We start from the raw sequence: 18,498 nt of genomic DNA, 5'->3' as shown, positions 1-18,498 counted from the left end.
TCCCCAACTCAACTCCGTCACTGATGCCTGATCCTTCCCTGTAGTCACAGCTTCCGGCTGTCAGTCTGTCCAGCCATCTCCAGCTCTTCCCTTCAGGGTCGCTTATGTGGTGTTCCACTCCATGATGTTCCCACACAGACACTGGGCCGTGTTTGTAGATGAATCCCAGTGTACCCCAGCTACTTTGAAGACCGTCTTTATTAGACTGGACCTCCCCTCTACAGAACAGCCACGTGGGATGCTATGCTGGGGTCCTGAACGTGAGCTCAGCAGCTCTGAGTTCTAGTCTTGGACTCTTTCAGGGAAGAACCCCAAACCAGTTATTTCTGTATTCGGTTCATGTTTCCCCATGCAGTCGGTGGAGAGCAATCAGATGCTCCTGAAATGACCTAAGTCGCTGCAAGTGCTTTGTCGGCATTATTACATGTCTCTCCCTCCTGCCATCTCCAAAGACAACCTGCCAGTTCTCCCAAGGGATTTTTGACAGATTCATGTTGACACCACTGGCAGAGCCCATCCCTACAATGGTCTGGTTTACACCGTTCCGGAGTAAGGTCATTCGAGTAAGGTTCCCTGAATGACCGTAGTGGGCAGGCAGCATTGAGAAGCTCTCCCATCATGCTGAGACAGGGAGCCTGACAGGCAGGCATGTCTTTCCCTCCTTCCAGGCCTAGTCCTGGTCTCATCTGGAGATGTCTGCACTGTCACAGTGTACCAGAGGCCCGGGCACTTTGATGGACCTGCTTTGTCTATCTCTGTGGCCAGCACTACAGCTGGGTCATGACCTTCCTGTTTGTTACCACAGCTGGTTTTTCTTGAACAGCTTGACCGGGAAACTCAGCCAATCATATTTTTACAGATGTTTCATTCTCTTTAATGAAACCCAGCTCCCTCCCCATGCTGGAACACCAAGTCCATTGGACATGTCCCCTTAAGGTACTGGCAGAACATCAACACTCCACACATGTCCAAATAACCGCTCTGTCTGCCATCCTGCCTTCACATGCCTACCTGCTCCTGACCACCCACCCCAGCAAGTGATGTCACCCTTTTCCAGTCGCTGAGATGGCAAATGAGGCCATGCAGTCAATGCACAGAAAGTTACTTCTGGGTTTGAATCCAAACAAGTTTGCTTTCCTGTGCCCCAGTTCTCTCCAGCGGAGAACAGTGGTGACTGCCTCTGGTGCCGCGTTTTGCGTTTGCATCTCGAGTCACAACAGAAAACTTGTTCAAGGTCAGCGCTCAAAGTATCCAGGCTGCCCTCGGTGCGCGCATGCGCGGAGGAGCGCCACAGACTCTTCCTCATCTTCACCGGCTCTGCTCAGGGCTTATCCAGTCTTTATAGATTTCTAAGGTCTGCATGTCTCAGATTTTTTGTTGTTATTTTATTTTTATGTATATGTATACACATATTCGTGTGTGTGTGTGTGTGTGTGTGTGTGTGTGTGTGTGTGTGTGGTCTAGAGAAAACCTCAAGTGTTGCTTCTCCAGCACCAATCACCTTATTTTACAGCCTGGCACTTAGGCCGTCTTCCCTGCCCCGTGTCTCCTGTGTCTCCAGGAACTCTTTGCCTCTCTTCCATCCTATCACCAACTTTGTCTTACTAAAATACAGTTCTGTTACTTAACCTTTCTGTTTAAAAAAAAAAAAAATCCTGCCTGTCTTTTTCTGTACATTCTTTTAAGGCCAAACTGCCTAGCCACCACCCCCGCCAACGCCCCACAATGCTGCTGTCTTGTGGGGAAGACTCTGAACATTACTTGGTGGATGCACATCCTGTCGACCCAGGGTGATGTCCTGAGCTGGCACACAGGCTTCGGATCCCAAATCCTGCCCCTGTCTGTCTCTCATTTGCTGTGGCAGCACCCCAGGGTGTGGTTGGCTCAAAACCAGCTCTGCTTAGCTTCTTCTGCCACAAGGGACTAAGCCATGCCAGCAAGTCCTCTTAGGAGACGAATTGTTCATCCATTATTTTTATCTCTTCCCCATAAATTATAAAGTAGATTTTCCCGGTAGTTTTGAGCCCCACTCCTTGAAAAAAAAAAAAAACCAACTACCAAAAATAAACAACAAAACTCTGAGGCAAGAAGTCAGCTTATTCTCAAGAAAGACATCAATCTTGAATGCTCCTCTTAGGTAAGATAACCCAAAGACTTGAGCCTTCCTCATGCTTCCTCATGCTGTACACTCCCAACAGCCCTGTGACCTGGTGAGGCGGGAGTCGGTGGGAATCATGATGGACACTCATTGCTCATAGACCCAGAATGAATGTTATGGTTGGGTCATCCAGAGTATGTATACAGAAGCCCCGTGTGAGCTAGCTACTATCACATAGACCAGTCTTCCATTAATTAGCTGTTTGCACACCACCCCTGAGACGGAGCCAGCTCAAAGACAAGCAGAAACAGGGCACATATCGTGTGTCTTCTTTTAGTTTACTCTCTGTTGCTGTCATAAATCACCACAACCAGAAGCAGCTTGAGGAGGGAAAGTGTTTATTTGGGTTTTCTTAGCTATGTCCCAATCCTGGGTCATCATGAAGGGATGATGGCAGGAACCTGGAGGCGGGAGCTGAAACAGAACCACAGAGGAGTGCTGTTTTCTGGCTCACTTCTCATGGCTTCTTCAGCCTGCTTTCTTACATGACCAAGACCACCAGCTCAGTGGGCTGGGTCTTCCCACATCAATCACTAATAAGGAAAATGCCTGGTAGACTTGTGTATAGGCTGAGGTAATAGAGCCGGTGAGGTTCCTCTTCCAAAGACGTGCCTTTCACTAATACTTTAAAGCATCTGTGGAGGGAGTGGTGTCAGTACACAGGCTTCCAATTACACACCACTTCCTAAACCTTTCCTCTCGTGGTCCCCTATCACCTGAGAAATGTATATTGTGATTTTATATAGATATCCAAAATAGATCCACAGTCAGATGCTTGCTGACAATAAATCATGAACAACCGTATTTTAAAACAACTGTTTGGTAGACATAAAACTTACCATTTATTACAGCTTGGCTTTATTATTGCTAATGCCAAGAACATGTCTTATCCTGAAAGCCTAATTCAAAATATCAGAACTAAGTTTAGGACTGTTTCAGCAAATGTTGGAAACCCTCCCCCGATCCCAAGCCAATAACGTATTTCATGATTTTTAGGTGAAAATCAAAGCAGGACAATAATTTTTAAAAAAAGAAAATTAAATTTTCGGGCTAGAGAAATGGCTCAGCATTTAAGAGCACTGACTGCTCTTCCAGAGGTCCTGAGTTCGATTCTCAGCAACCACATAGTGGCTCAAAACCATCTGTAATGGGATCAGATGCCCTCTTCTGGTGTATCTTAGAACAGAGACTATGTACTCACATACATAATAAGATAAATAAAAAAATCTTTTAAAAAATTAAATATTCAAATGTGACATAATCCAGAGGTGCAGGAGCCTGGTAGGTAACGGGGAATGATGGAAGAAACCATACTTGAAGTCTTTGTGCTTGACAATTGCCCATAGAGCAGAAAGTTTGGCATATCGGAAAGCATTGCAGCTCACAGTGTACAGTAGCCTCGGGTTGGACCTGGGGGGTTAGTGATGGTGTGTGTGTGTATGTGTGTGTGTGTGTGCTTAGAACAGAGGATGCACTGAGGTTAAGAAATGCCAGGCTGTTGCACACTGCCAGCAACACTTCTGATTTATGACACCTTTCATTTGGAACTCATTTTTGGTTGTTGCACATTCAGAAATCTTTTGCCCCTGACTAATTGTTGAGAACAACGTCCTGTTGTGCAACCCTGTGCCCTCAGCTGGATTCAGACATTGAATTATGATCCCAGGAAGGAAGAGTTCTAGACCAGGCCTTCTTTGTTTGTTTGTTTTGTTTGTTTTGTTTGTTTGTTTGTTTGTTTGTTTTTCGAGACAGGGTTTCTTTGTGTAGCCCTGGCTGTCCTGGAACTCACTCTGTAGACCAGGTTGGCCTCAAACTCAGAAATCTGCCTGCCTCTGCCTCCCAAGTGCTGGGATTAAAGACGTGGGCCACCACTGTCCGGCCATACCAGGGCTTCTTAAGCATTGCAGGTTCTACATAAAGCATAGCTTTGCAGTACTGTGTGTTAAGTGTTTTGGTGGAAGATGAAGCCTGTAACGTTTGTCCTCATCTGTCACTGCAAAATATAATAATAGGCACTGCAGTCATTATCAACACACCTTCAAAGCAGGAAGGTTGTAGCTGCCCAATGGTAGCCCCAGAGGAAAAACCCCGTTGGTTTGCTCTCATCGCCCTCTAGTGTCCACCCTGGAGTATAGCCGCTCTAAATGGACCGCCCCCTGGCATTGAGCACCAAGTTTGCAAGTTTGCTGGGGAATTTTAAAAGAGCCTACTTTAAATCCCAGATATGCCACTTGCCAAACTGTTAGGCCGGCTTCTTATTTTTAAACGTTGGTCCCCTTGGCTGTGAAGTGGCATCCCACACTACCCATATTTTTGTAAAAATAAAGGATTTAACCTGGAAATTACTACCCCATACTAACATTAAAAAAAAAACAAAAAACAAAAAAACTGCTCTCTCAAAACAGATGATGAGGAAGACTCTCCGCCATAAGCTATCAGGATGGGGAGACTTTATCTAGAGCACCTGTCACCTCGTGCAACTGTCAACTGTTTATGCTCCACTTCCTTGCTGGATGTGAGATGCAAGGAAAGGATGCCCGGTCTCATCACACGTGGTCTGGCCTGTGACCGGAGCTCAGAAAATATTTGTTGAGAAGACTTTGAATAAAAACCCATCTTCCCTAACATTAACAATATCTTGTGGGTTGGGAAGGATGGTTCCACAGGCAACGTGTTTGCTCTGCAAACATGAGAACTGGCGTTCAGAACCGCAGACCCAAGGATAAGTAGGCAGCCAAAGCAGCCTAGCTGTAATCCAGTGTGGGAGTCAGAGAAAGACAGGTGACCCCAGGAGCTAGCTGGCTAGTCAAATTGGTAAGCTCTGGGTTTAAGAAAGAAATGGTGCATTGAGACATATATATGTGTGTGTGTGTGTGTGTGTGTGTGTGTGTGTATGTATGTATATGTATATATATACACACATACATATGTATATGTATACATATATACACATATAGATATATATGTATATATACATATACACACATATATACACATATACACACATACACACATACACACATACACACATACATACATATATACATATATACATACACACATATATATGTGTGTGTATATGTGTATACATGTATATGTGTGTATATATACGTGTATATGTACGTATACACACACACACACACACACATATATATATATATATATATATATATATATATATATATACACACACACATATATATATGATGGAAGCCCACTGAGGAAGACACTGGACATCAACCTCTGGCTTTCCTGAGCATGCATATATGTTTCCTGAGCATGCATATATGCACACACACCTTAACACACACATACACACGTATCTCATAATACCATATAAACTTTATGTTTCCAAATGTACAAGTCGACTGTCTTGCTGTGGGGCCCTATAGTTCAGCACACTTAGCACCTTGCCCCTGCCCTGAATTGCTCTGGCTCTCAAACACACCTTTAAAGTCTGGGATGGGGACCCCTGAGTTCTAGGTCCCTCAGCAATCTGAAAAGGAGAAGGATCCCTGGAATAGATGGGTGAGGAGCTTGGTTTATAGTGGTAGAAGCCATGGACCAAGCATGTTCTTCAGAAATCAGGAGCCTAGGCCTCCTTATGCCTCCTTTCTTCTGAATGAAAGAGGGTGGTGTTCCCAGCATGAAGTGCCTGGAATACACATTGCATGAATGACTCAGTTAACAAAAGCATATATGAACTCAATGTTCTTACGTCTCTAATATGCCATCCCAAGTCTGTCATGGGGTCGGCTGTAGAAAAGAACAGATAGAGACTGTTATAAATATCAATAGTCTCTTCATCAAAAAAAATGATTATTATTCTTTCTAAAGTTTTTATTAGATTTATTTATTTTTGTCATATGTGTGTGGGGGGAGTTATTTAGAAAACGTTGCCAGGTCCGGCTTGTTCCCACTGCTCCTTAGCTCTGCAGGCCCTGGCACCCATGAGACACCAGCGTTGGGGATGGCTCTGCCAATCCACCCATACTGTCCCCAATAATGCTCAACTGAGCCCAGACCATTTTTGCTATGTCCGCAGTATCCGGTAGAAATGAGACCCTTAAAGCTTATTGTCTAAAGGATTTATATATTTAGAAATGCTCAATCAACAAGATGCCCACACAATTAGAGTTGTTACCCAATATCTAACCTTTTGATAGAAGTTGCTACCTAGGACAGCTTTCGACTCATCCGTGGTTCTCCATGGCTGCTCCCTCTCTCCTCCCCTCCCTCTCTTCTTCTCGCAGCTCCACCTCCTCTTCTACTGCCTAATCACCAAACTCCACTTCGAATACAATGTAGCAGAATAAATATCCTGCTACATGTGTGTATGCATGCATGAGAATGGATGTAGGGTTTGTTAAAGGCCAACTTGGGAAAGTTGGTTCTGTCTTTCCACGGTTTTGGTCTTGGGGATTAACTCAGGTTCTTAGACATGGTAGCACATGCCTTTATCCACTGAGCCATCTTGCTGGTCTGCTTAAAAGACTCTTCTAATACCATGTGACCATGAGCTCGCAATCATGAAAAGGATATAAATGGACAGAGAAGTAAAGTTTCATTTTTTAACACACACACAAAATTATCTATTAGAACTTAGTAGGCGCAAGGTAGTGCTGGGACAGGGACTTATTTTATTCTGAGTCATAAAACAGGGAAGCCAACTTGACAGCTGAAGAGCAAGCAGCCAGTAGCTCTAGGCTGGTGGATGGCACAGTCTGCCCTTCACTTAGGGTGGCAGTAATTAAGATTGCCAGGTCTATAAAACCACAAAGTTTTTCAAAATTTACAGCTTCATGCTCAACCAGGGGACTTCCCTGAAATCTTATTTTAAGAATAGTGACAGAAATAAAATATCCGTCAACTTTAACATGCCCTGTTTGAGAGACCGGGCTAAATGCAAGGCCTGGACCTCTCACTGAAGGCTTGAACCATACTGGAGTAGATCCAAAACCTGGGAAAGGGAAGCAAACAAGACTTGACGAATCCTATTTTGATGGCACTTACATTCTGAGAGGAATAAATAAACTGCTCCAGATCATGGCACAGAGGAGCACAGCAGATGGGGCAGAGTGTTATTAAAATCACTATGAAAATGTTTTAAACACATGGAAAAGTAAAGAGCAGAATGAACTCCAATAGTGTCCCCAGACTGACAATGGTCACTTTTCCCCATAGTTATGTGACACGGTCCTTCTCTTTTCTCTTCCTCTTCCCCTCTTTTCTCCACTGTTCTTTCCTTCGTCTTCATTTTAAGATAATTTCTTCATTTCATGTGTGTATAAGTGTGTGTATGTGAGAACATACACCACAGTTGAACTCGGGTCGTCAGACTTGGAGGCAAGTGCCTTTACCTGCTGAGGTCTCTCTTCAGCCTTTGTTAAAATGCTTAAAAACAGACTCTACAGTTGAGCGTTTTCACTCCTACAGACTTCAGTGTTTATCACTAATAAGGAGAACAGACAAAAGTCTAAAATTTTGTGTAGGTGAATTTTTTACACCTCTACTTGATACTTACATTGCTTATGTCCTAATACCCAACAGTGACTATATATATATATATATATATATATATATATATATATATATATATATATATATATATATATATATATATATATGCATATATATATGTATATGCATATATATACATATATGTATATAGAGAGACATATATATGTATATATACAAATAATTATAACAATATAGTTCATAAAACAGTTGCTAAACATTGTAAGGTGACATTAGAATTTCAAATAGCTTCTTGCTTAATCACCTGAGCAAAGTAACCGATCATAAGTGCGTTTGCTTTCATCTTTGCTGGAACTTTTATGATTTTATTTCACTGTTGAAAAGCATCATAAAGGGGACACAGCTGTGTAAATGTTGCCCTGGTGTCCCAGGTGTGTTGACTTTTGTTTTTTTACTTTGTGATTTACTTATTGAAGAAGCTGGGGTCCCTTAGTTCCTCTCACACTGGGGTCATTCTTCTGTCCCTCAGTTTTCTATAAGGTGAATCTTAGTTAGGGTTTCATTGCCATGAAGAGACACCATGACCACCACACCATGGCAACTCCTATAAAGGAAAACATTTAGCTGGGACTGGCTTACAGCTTCAGAGGCTTAGTCTGTTATCATCATGGTAGGAGACATGATGGCGTGCAGGCAGGCATGGTACTGGAAAAGGAGCTGAGAGTTCTACATCTTGATTTGCAGGCAGCAGAAGAAGACTGTATGTCACACTGGGTGTAGCTTGAGCATAGGAGACTTCAAAGCCTGCCCCCACAGTGACACACTATAAGGCCACACCTACTCCAAAAGGCCACACCTCCTGATAGTGCCACTCCCTATGGGCCAAGCATTCAAACACAGAAGTCTATGGGAGCCGTACCTATTCAAACCAGCACAGGTGGTGTTGAAGTCTGGTCTGTTGCTATGTACTGTAGTGCTACATTCTGTATGCCAAGGTCTAGTTGCCTTAAGATGAGTGAGTTCTCATATATACCAGCTTTTGTTGTGCAAACCTGGCTCCTTAATTTAAAACTGCTGGTTAAATAAAGATGCCTACAACCTGTAGCTGGGCAGAAGAGAGGGAGGCGGGGCTTTGGTTCCTGGGCTGGAGGTCTGAGGCAAAATGCAGAAGGAGAACATGGAAGAAGAGAGGAGGAAGACACCATTGGGTAGGTGGATCATGAGAGCATGGCCATGAGGGCTAGCCGGTTGAAGTAGGAGTGGCCCAGAGAGAGCATGGCGAATTATATCTCAGGGTTATTGACAGGGGAGTAGACAAAACAGCATAGAGGGCTGATACCTTCCCAGCTCTAGTAATTTAAGGCTTATTATCAATATGAAGGTCATGTGTCTTTTACTTGGGAACTAAATGATCTAGGGTGAAATAGAAACCCCCCAAATAATATTTACTGAGACAAGTGGTTATCAGAGCTGGTTTTTAAAACGGTCACCAGATCCAGTTGGGATTGGCAGTTTGACTGCACTGACTGTGCTGGAGCCAGAAACAAGGGGACAGTGGGTAATGTTAACCTGTCTTTCAGCGTTTCAGCAGAGTGTTACTTCAGGCAGCTCAGAGGTCGTGAGAGTTTGCTGTTCTTCCAGAGGACACAATTCAGTTCTCAGCACCCATGTTGGGTGGCTCACAACTGCCTGTGCTCTCCAGCTCTCAGGGAGTCAGTGCCCTCTTCTGGCCTCTGCAGGCACTGCACTCATATGTACATACACAGAGACATACATATACACATAATTTAAAATAAGAACAGTACCTGTTGAGATAAACGTTATTTACCTTGGTGACTTTTGTTTTTTGTTTTGGCATCACCAAGTCTTGGCCTTGGCTAGAAGTTTGCTCATTCTCAGGTCTGACTTTCCTTAAGAATAATTCATAGCTGTCTGGATTTTTCTTGCCTCACGTTAAGATGGACTAGCCATTATACATGGTTCATAAAAACACAAGGTTCGCGAGGCTGTGGTGGCGCACGCCTTTAATCCCAGCACTTGGGAGGCAGAGACAGCAGATTTCTGAGTTCGAGGCCAGCCTGGTCTACAGAGTGAGTTCCAGGACAGCCAGGGCTACCCAGAGAAACCCTGTCTGGAAAAACAAAAACAAAAACAAAAACAAACAAACAAACAAAGAACAAAGAACACAGGGTTCAAGACAGCGGCTCCTAACTGTGTGACTTTTTTGCTTTGTTTATAAAGTTAAATATATTTTTATCGTTTGACCCGTAAGTAAAATTTGTGTCTGTTAGGGAACAAGAAGAGTTCACACTCACGAGAAAGCCCGAGCACACATGTTCATAGAAGCATCAGTCACGGTCAAGCCAAGCTGAAAGTCCTTCAAACACTCTAACTAGTGAAGGGTTAACGTGCTGTGGGACGTCCGTACACTGAACTGACAAGAGGCAGAAAAAAGGACTGCGCTGCTGCCAGGCATGCTAACGTAGTTGAATCTCAGTTACCTCACGTTTAATGCAAGCAGCAAAGAGTGCCTGGGCCCGCAGAAGTGGCTCAGTGGGCAAACCCCTTCCCGTAAACGCACAAGGACCTAACTGAATCCCCGGAGCTGCAAACGCCGGATACAGAATCGTGTCTATAACCTCACTGTCACCGAAGGATAATTAAGAGTTGGAGACAGGAGGTTCCTTGGAAGCTGCGTGTGTAAAAAAAGTAACCCTTAAAATGGGGTCCGCTGTCAAGCCCAACACCCAAGATTCTCGTCTGACCTCCACACATGCTGCTCTATGTGTGACCCTTCCCTGCCTCCTCCTGTATACCTATCACACACATAGATAACTCCACACCTGTGGCTCTATGTGTGAGCCTCCCCCACCTTCACATGTATACATAATACACACATAGATATTTTCATCAGCAGCACCCTTATATAGCAATCTGGAAGGAGCAAAGTTATAGAACCAGAGAATAAATCAGAAGTGCCAGAGGAGTAAAAAGAACGGGTTATGACAGGAGCTGGGGGCAATAGAATAGCTTTGTGGACTGGTGGTGTTGAGTATCTGGGAGTGGAGGAATGTTACAGACTGATACAGCATTGGCAGCAACAAACCTAACGATGATGTTGATGATGATGATGGTGGTGGTGGTGGTGTTCCAGGTGTGTGTACAACCTTACCCATCTATACAAGTCCTAAAAGAGCCTGGTGAATAAGTCAAATACCAGTCTGAATAGAGTTTGAAGAGCTTGTGGGAGCGTGGTCACCAAGTAAGAATTGAGAGGTGCGAAGATCCAGCCCATGAAGGACCCTTGCAAACACTGGGCAAAGAACCTGCTTCCCAGTGATCATTCTGGTTACTATGTGAAGAAGAGAGAAATATCTCTCCATTTAAAAAAAAAATGGCTAAGCAGAAAAGCCACCACAATCATGCCTCCTAAAAGAAGTCCAGTTAATAGGAAAATTGAAGCCAGGCTGAGGCCTGGGCGGGAGGGAAAAACTGTCTTGGTTTGCCAGTATGGTTTTGCCTGGTGGTTAGAATTTCCTTGTTTGGCTCATTTCAGAGTGGCGAAAACAGGAGTTCTCAGAAATGCGTGTACTTGACCTTCTGTCCTGGGATAAACAAACGTGGTGTCTCTAGGCTTTTCAGAGGGTCTTGGGTACAGGGTGACGTGATCCAGACCACAGGAACTCCAGTGCCAGCCTGCTGCCAGTTCCCAGCAGGGGCCCCGTTGCTATAAACACAGGCACAGGAGGCCAGGGCAAGTTTGAACACTTCCCCGGGGCCAGTTCCTATGCCCAGGCACAAATGGGGCTTAAAGGGAAGAATGGAGCCTCCTGACAAGGCAGTACCTCAGAAAACACTGCAGAGTGAGTGTGGTCAGACTGTTGGAAGCCCTGGGGCTTAGAGCAGGTGTCTGGGCATGGGTGCTACAGTGGGAAAGACTGGATAGTCAATGAGGTGTTTTGCTGGACCTTCAGGTTAGCAGGGAAACAGAAAAGAAAAAAGCCAAGTGGCTGGAAAGATGGCTCTGTGGTTAAGAGCACCAGATAATCTTGCACAGGACCTGGGTTGGATTCCCAGCATCCACATAGAGGCTCACAGACATTTGTAACTCCAGTTCTAGGGAATCCAACTTTCTCTTCTAGCCTCCGTATGGCACACACATGGTACAAAGACATACATAAAGGCAAAACACTCATACCTATAAAAATATAAAAATTTAAAAAGAAAGAAAACATTTTTTTAAAAGCTGAGCCTGGGACCCCTGGCCAGCCTGTTCATCCTACGTGGAGAGCTTCAGGCTACTGAGAGACAGTCTCAAAATAAATAGACATCACCTGAGAAAGGACACTTGAGGTTGACCTCTGGCCTTCACACACATACATGTGTGTTGCACATAGGAACACATACATGTATACATGTGTTCACATAATCACAGCCACACAAAATCCCCAGTTGGAGGTGAATAAAATGGCCACACAGACATCCTTCTTGCTGGTAAAAGATCTTCCAGCTTGAGAGCATAGACGTCTGCACTGCCCCTTTCTTGAGTCAGATTTCTGGGAAGATTCCACACCTCTTTCCTGCTCTGTTTCTCCTCTTCAGAGGTGCCCTGGTCACCTGGACTATGGACAACATCTTGTCAGTCAAGGGTCTAGGGCTTGGCCCCCTGGAGTCACCAGCATGGGGCCCGGAGCCAAGCCAGGGGCTCCGTTTCCAGTTCTTCTATCAAGGGAAATCATTTGATACACCCAGCCCACACAGTCCTGCAGTCTGGATAGGCACAAACAAAGCGGGGAATTCTAACTCAGAGACCCAACCCCCTGTCTACACTGACATTGGTAATTGCTCTTCTACAAAACAAGAGGGGGGGAGAGAGAGAGAGAGAAAGAGAGAGACGGGGAGATAATAAAACTTATCTTTAACCGGCTCGAGAAAACCCCATAAAAGGCTGGTGCATTCCTCAGAGTTTCCCACGAGTTGTCTTCCGTGTGTTCGCTACAGCCAATGTTCACATTCCCAGGGCCAGGGAGACACCTGGGAAAACTGAAAGTACAAATAAGACCCGAGTTGAGGGTCAGGAGAAGCAGGTTCCAACCCCAGTGACCTCAGTGGCTCCATCAGTGGTTGTCCCCATCAGTGGCTGTCCCCACTCTCTGGGTCTTAGTTTCCTCTGGTGTAAGTGAAAAACCAGGATATTATATCATACTGTTTTACTCTTCAGTGTGTAGGAATCTTATTCTTAGCTTTCTGCCTTCTGGACTGGGATGTAGCTCAGTGGCAAAGCTCTTGCCTGGCATGCACAGGCCTTGAGGTCCATCCCTAACCTTAGAAAAAAGCTATTCCCCCATCTTCTCTTGTATTCATTTTAAGATTTTATTTTTAATTATGTGGATGGGCTGTGTGGATATGTGCACATGAGTGTAGTACCTGCAGAAGCCAGAAGAGGGCGTCAGATGCTTTGGAGCTGGAGTGACAGGTGGTTGTGAGCTGCCAATGTGAGTGTTGGGAAGTGAACTTGGGTCCTCCAGGAGAGCAGCAAGCACTCTTAACCACTGAGCCATCACTATAGGCTTCCCATCTATATTAAATATGACCCCTTGTCTATAAGAGGCTTTATAAATAAGACCTCATGTCCCTGCTTGAATGTGACACTGCTACCCAAACTAAACCAAGCAGAAACTACGCTCCAGAATGACCTTCTCAGTCAGTCCCTTCACTTTCCCTATTTCTGTGGTAAGGCAGTTTATGGTGAGACTTAAATGACAGATTTTCCTTCCTCTGCAACTTGGAAGGAGGGTTTTTTTCCACCTTATCCCTCCCCCATCTGAGTTTCCCCTGGCTTGTCTCCCTCGATATTCTGTTCTCTTCTGAAAGCTTTGGGTTCTGTGTGGACCACAACTAGGTGAGGCACCCCTAGCAGCCCGTGCCTTCCTGTGTATGTGCAGGGAAGACAGCATGGGGCCTGTATTAGTCAGGGTTCTCTAGAGTCACAGAACCTTTGGGCAGTCTCTATATAGTAAGGGAATTTGTTGATGACTTACAGTCTGTAGCCCAACTCCCCAACAATGGTCAGCAGCGGCTTTGAATGGAAGTCCAAGGGTCTAGCAGTTGCCAACAAGGCAAGCAGCAGAAGAAGAATCTTTCTTCTTCCATTACCCTTATGTAGGTCTCTAGCAGAAGGTGTGGCCCAGATTCAAGGTGTGTGCCACCACGCCTAGATCTGGGACTTTCTTTGTCCCAGATGACCTTGAAGTCAGAGATTTTTTTTTTTTTTTTTTTTTTGCCTTAATCTCCTGGGATTCATAGCCACTATGCCTCAAGATCCAGGTCAGAAACTTGTGTGTCCCAGCCTCAAGATCAGGATCACAGGTGAGCCTTTCAATTCTGGATTGTAGTTCATTCCAGAGATAGTCAAACTGACAACTAGTAATAGCCACCATAGAGCCTTTCTCTTGTCACATGCTCACTCAAGAGAGAATGTGTAACTTCACTAGCTGCTAACGAATGTTCCAACGCACATGGAGAGGGTTTGCTTGAGCAGCCGAGGCCAAGCTTCTGGTGTTCACAAGGAAAACTTCAGGCAGCGGTGTGCGTGACAGGGCACACCTGATCTGCCCTTGACCTCTGTCTGCCTTCCACTCAGAGAGACCGTTCCCTTAACACACATTCTCTTTAGAACGCTGTGATTGTGCTGTGTCACCCGCTAGCCATGTGTTGTCCGTAAGGTGCTTCTCTTGCTTGGCTAGCATGAGGACCTGGGCTGGATCCTCAGAGACCATGTCAAGAGCTGGGTGGGGGACTGAGGAGATGGTTCAGTGTCTGATATCATTTGCTAGACCTGAGGTCAAATCCTCAGTAGCCAGGTAAAAAACCTGGGCATAGCCACATGTACCTGTCACTCTGGCACTATGAGGCAGAGACAGGTCTAAACTGGGAGCTTGCTGGCCAACCAGCCTAGCCCAAAATGGTGAGCTCAGGGGGTAAGGTGGAGGGAAATAAAGCAGAACATCTGACATCCTCTGCTGGCTTCCGTGGGTACATACTTTCTCCTCCCATTCCTCCTTCCCTTCCTCTCTCCCTCCCGCCCTTCCTCCGTCCCTCCCTCCCTCCCTCCCTCCACCCATTCCTCTCTTCCCCCTCCCCTCACAGGCATGGTGTGTTATTACTGGGGAGGTAGAAACAGATAATATAGCCTAATTATCAAACCCCAGGCCATGGAGAGATCTTGTACATACATACATACATACATACATACATACATACATACGTACACACACACCATATATATATGACTGCTGAGAAATGACACCTGAGATTGTCCTCAGACTTATACATACATACATATACATGCTAAATGTTCACATTTACCTGCATACACGAACACACACTCATACACTCACAGCAAGAGATCAATGGTCAGTTTCAGGTGTTTTCCCTCAACTCCTTCTCCACTTTATTTTCTGAGACAGGGTGGCTCAGGGAAACTGGAGCTCCCTGGTTCAGCTAAACTGGCTGACCATCGAGCACCTAGGATCTGCTGTCACTAACTCCTAGTGCTGGGGCTACAGGCATGCCACTATGCCTGGCTTTTATGTGAGTGTGGGGGCTTGAATGTGGGTCCTCACCCATTGAGTTAACTCCCCAGCCCTGTCTTCCTTAATGATAGCACTGCTCAGAAACTCTCTGGAAACATGAAAACTATTGAAGTTCTCTGAAGTTGGGGCCAGCTATTTCTAGGTTTCTGTTTCCATGGAGTGAACAGAAATCATGGTGGAATGCTGCTTACTGACTTGGCCCCTCTGGCTTGTGCTCAGTTTGTTTTCTTATATAACCTAAGACCGCCTACCTAGGGAATGGTGCCACCCACAGCGGGCTGGGTGCTCCTAAACAACTATCAGTCAATAGTTCCCACAGGCCAATATGATGGAGACAATTTCTCAGTTGAGACCTTCTCTTCCCAGGTGTGCTAAGGTGACAAGCAAGATAAGCTGTCACAGCAGCCTGAGTTAGACACCATTGAGTTTTCTGCCACTGTAAGAAAATAAGGTCCTGCTTACCTTCTTCCCTGACTCTCCTCAGTGATGGACTGTGATGTGAAAACCTAAGTCCCTTTCCTCCTCAAGTTACTTTTGGTCCTGATGCTTATGGATTACTACAACAGCAGCTATGGGACATCTGTAATGTAATTGCCACCAATCCATGGTGAGCTTCTAACCACATAGGCAGAGCCTTACATTTAATGTAAAGAAGTGAGTAAGTATAGTTGCCACTGTATAGTGCCTGATACACAGTGGACACTCCATCAAAACAGGCCATTGAAGCACAAACATGCAGTTACCACTGAGACCACCAGATGGCGACACATCAAAGGTCATTATGGAGCAATGCTCAGACCTCGACTTTTCAAAAAGGAAAGGTGACAGAGTACTTGAACCTGGAGGTGGAGGAGGAAACACAGATGCCATTTTTTTTCTTGGTTTTATTTTGGCCCTCTATCTTATTGGGTAGATGGATCATAAATATTCAAAGTAGTTGGAAAAACTCAAGAGCAGCAAAGCCTCTTGCTTGACCTCTGTGTGTTCACTGACTCTTGGGAAATTAGGCTTGGTCCGAGGACTAAAATACTTTGTCCATAATGATAGCAAGTGGTCCCATTTGGTTGCTATGCCAACTATGCCAACAAGTCCCTGCCTAGAATATTTACATTTCCATATAGTTTCCACACCTGCCCACCAAGTGGGTGACTGGGAAACAGACTTATGGAGACATAGATGTCAGGGTTGGGAGGTTTTGTCAATTAATCTTGGCTTCAGAAGGCTCCTCTGTGGCGGTTTCTTGACCTCCATGACCCTGGGCAGAACATCACAGTAGCATGGGTATGTGGAGGAGACTCTCTGCCTCACAGTAGATAAGAAACAGAGAGAGCCAAGTGAGCGTGAGGTCCTGAGTTTGAATCAGAGCACTCAGAAGACAACTGGGCGTGCTACACACAGTGTAGCCCAGCGCTGTGGGGGACGGAGCCTAATGGAACTGTGAGCCTCTGGCTCAATGAGAGACTCTCTGATGGCAACAATGCAGAAGGCGGGGATAAGACACCCAGTGCCTTCCTGTGGGATCTGCACAAGAACACATATCTGCACTCACACTTATGCATAACACACACACGCACACGCACACGCACACACACACACAGTAATGCTACAAAGAGAGTGAATGACCTCACCCCGGCACTCAAGTGAAAAAGTCAGGCCTGGTGACTTATTATAATCTCATCACCGGGGATAGATAAACAGATGGGGTTAGCGGTGGGGGTGGAGTTCACTAGCTTTGGGCCAATGAGAGACCCTGTCTCCAAAGAAAGAGGTGAGGGGCGCCTGGGGAACTTCACCAAGCTTGTCCTTTGGCACGCTCTCACACAGGAAGTCGTAGCTTCTTACCCACATCAGGACCCTGATGCTTTTGTCCCCACTTTTAATCCCTTGTGCCTCCATGACCCTTCACTTCAAAGCCACCACTGAAGCCTCCCCAGGTGTGAGGGAGCAAAGGTGCCTCTCTGAGTGGTCACCGCCCCACAGGCTCTGAGCTTGGCTGTCAGGACAGTAGTTTGCTATAAATTAAAGACAACAACAAAACAAACAAACAAAACCCACTGTTTACCTGGTCTCATGATACCTACTGATATCATGGCTGGGTGTCATTAGTATATCCCAAGACAGCCCTTTCTCAGAGGCCTCCCCCCAAACATACTCAATCCTAGGTAGACCTCAGTGGTAGACCCAGACCTGGACAAAGCTTTGACTATCAGTGCCCTGTTTCCAACTCCACCCCTTCCACTCGGGCTGGGCAGCCTGGAGACCACCCCACACCCATCCCATACACAAATAGCTTTCACATTTTCCAGCTGCCTCCGGCACCGACCCTGTTCTGCCCTGTCCTAGGGCTCAAGGCTCTGAGAGAAGGCTCGCTCGGGCTCCTGCTTTTCTTTCCACACCCTGTGGCCTACAGAGAATCAACCTCTGGGGCCTTTGCCGATGACCTCATGGGGAATTGCTGCCTGCAGACTTCCTGTTTTTATATTCTTTTCTCCTCTGCTTATTTTTCCTACTTTGCTAGGTTTGGTGCATTTCTAGCTCGCCCCGCTCCTTTAACCCAGCCTTCCAAAAACTCAACTTTATTTTCTGTGATTATTTTAAATACATATTTAGATAAGGAAAGGAATGTTCCCCCTTGCTTTCCCCCACTGGAGGAATCACATTGAGTGGTGTCTTTCCCTCCTCCCGTCTCCCTCCTCATTCCCCATGGTTTATGCCCACACTATAGTCTTCACTTCCACAGCTTAGAAGGGACAAACTCCAAGACCTGGGTCTGCCAGTGCCACGTACACACCAGGACGCCCTCTCTGATGAAGAGCCCTCTGCTGGATGCCACAGGAGACAGAGAGGTCTCCAGCTTCCCACAGTGGATCTCCTGAGCTCTCTAAAGTACAATACAGAGTTCCCACTTCAAAACCACATGGGCTTTCCACTTCTTCAAGACTGAGTCCAAATTCCTTAGCGTATATGGAAGATGCTCCACAGCTGGCCCAGTGTAACTTCACCACTGGTCTCATGGTTGGTCCATTTGCTTCTGCCCCACGTCTCCAGCTCTTGGTCTTTCCAAAAACTTCTCAGTCGCCTCCTCTATGTCCCCTACATGCTAAGAATAAATATATTTATATTGACTCTAATAGCTTAGAGCCATCTAAGCTCTGTTTTCCTACTCTTTTGTTGGGTTAGTTGTGTTATAGGCACTTACGTGCGGTTATTTGTCCCATCCCAGCCCTAACCAGGACAGTGCTGGCTTTGCTTCAGGGACTGGAAGAA

This window comes from Arvicanthis niloticus, chromosome 26, assembly GCF_011762505.2.
Source record: "Arvicanthis niloticus isolate mArvNil1 chromosome 26, mArvNil1.pat.X, whole genome shotgun sequence".
Classification (NCBI taxonomy): domain Eukaryota; kingdom Metazoa; phylum Chordata; class Mammalia; order Rodentia; family Muridae; genus Arvicanthis; species Arvicanthis niloticus.
This window is presented reverse-complemented; position numbering follows the sequence as displayed.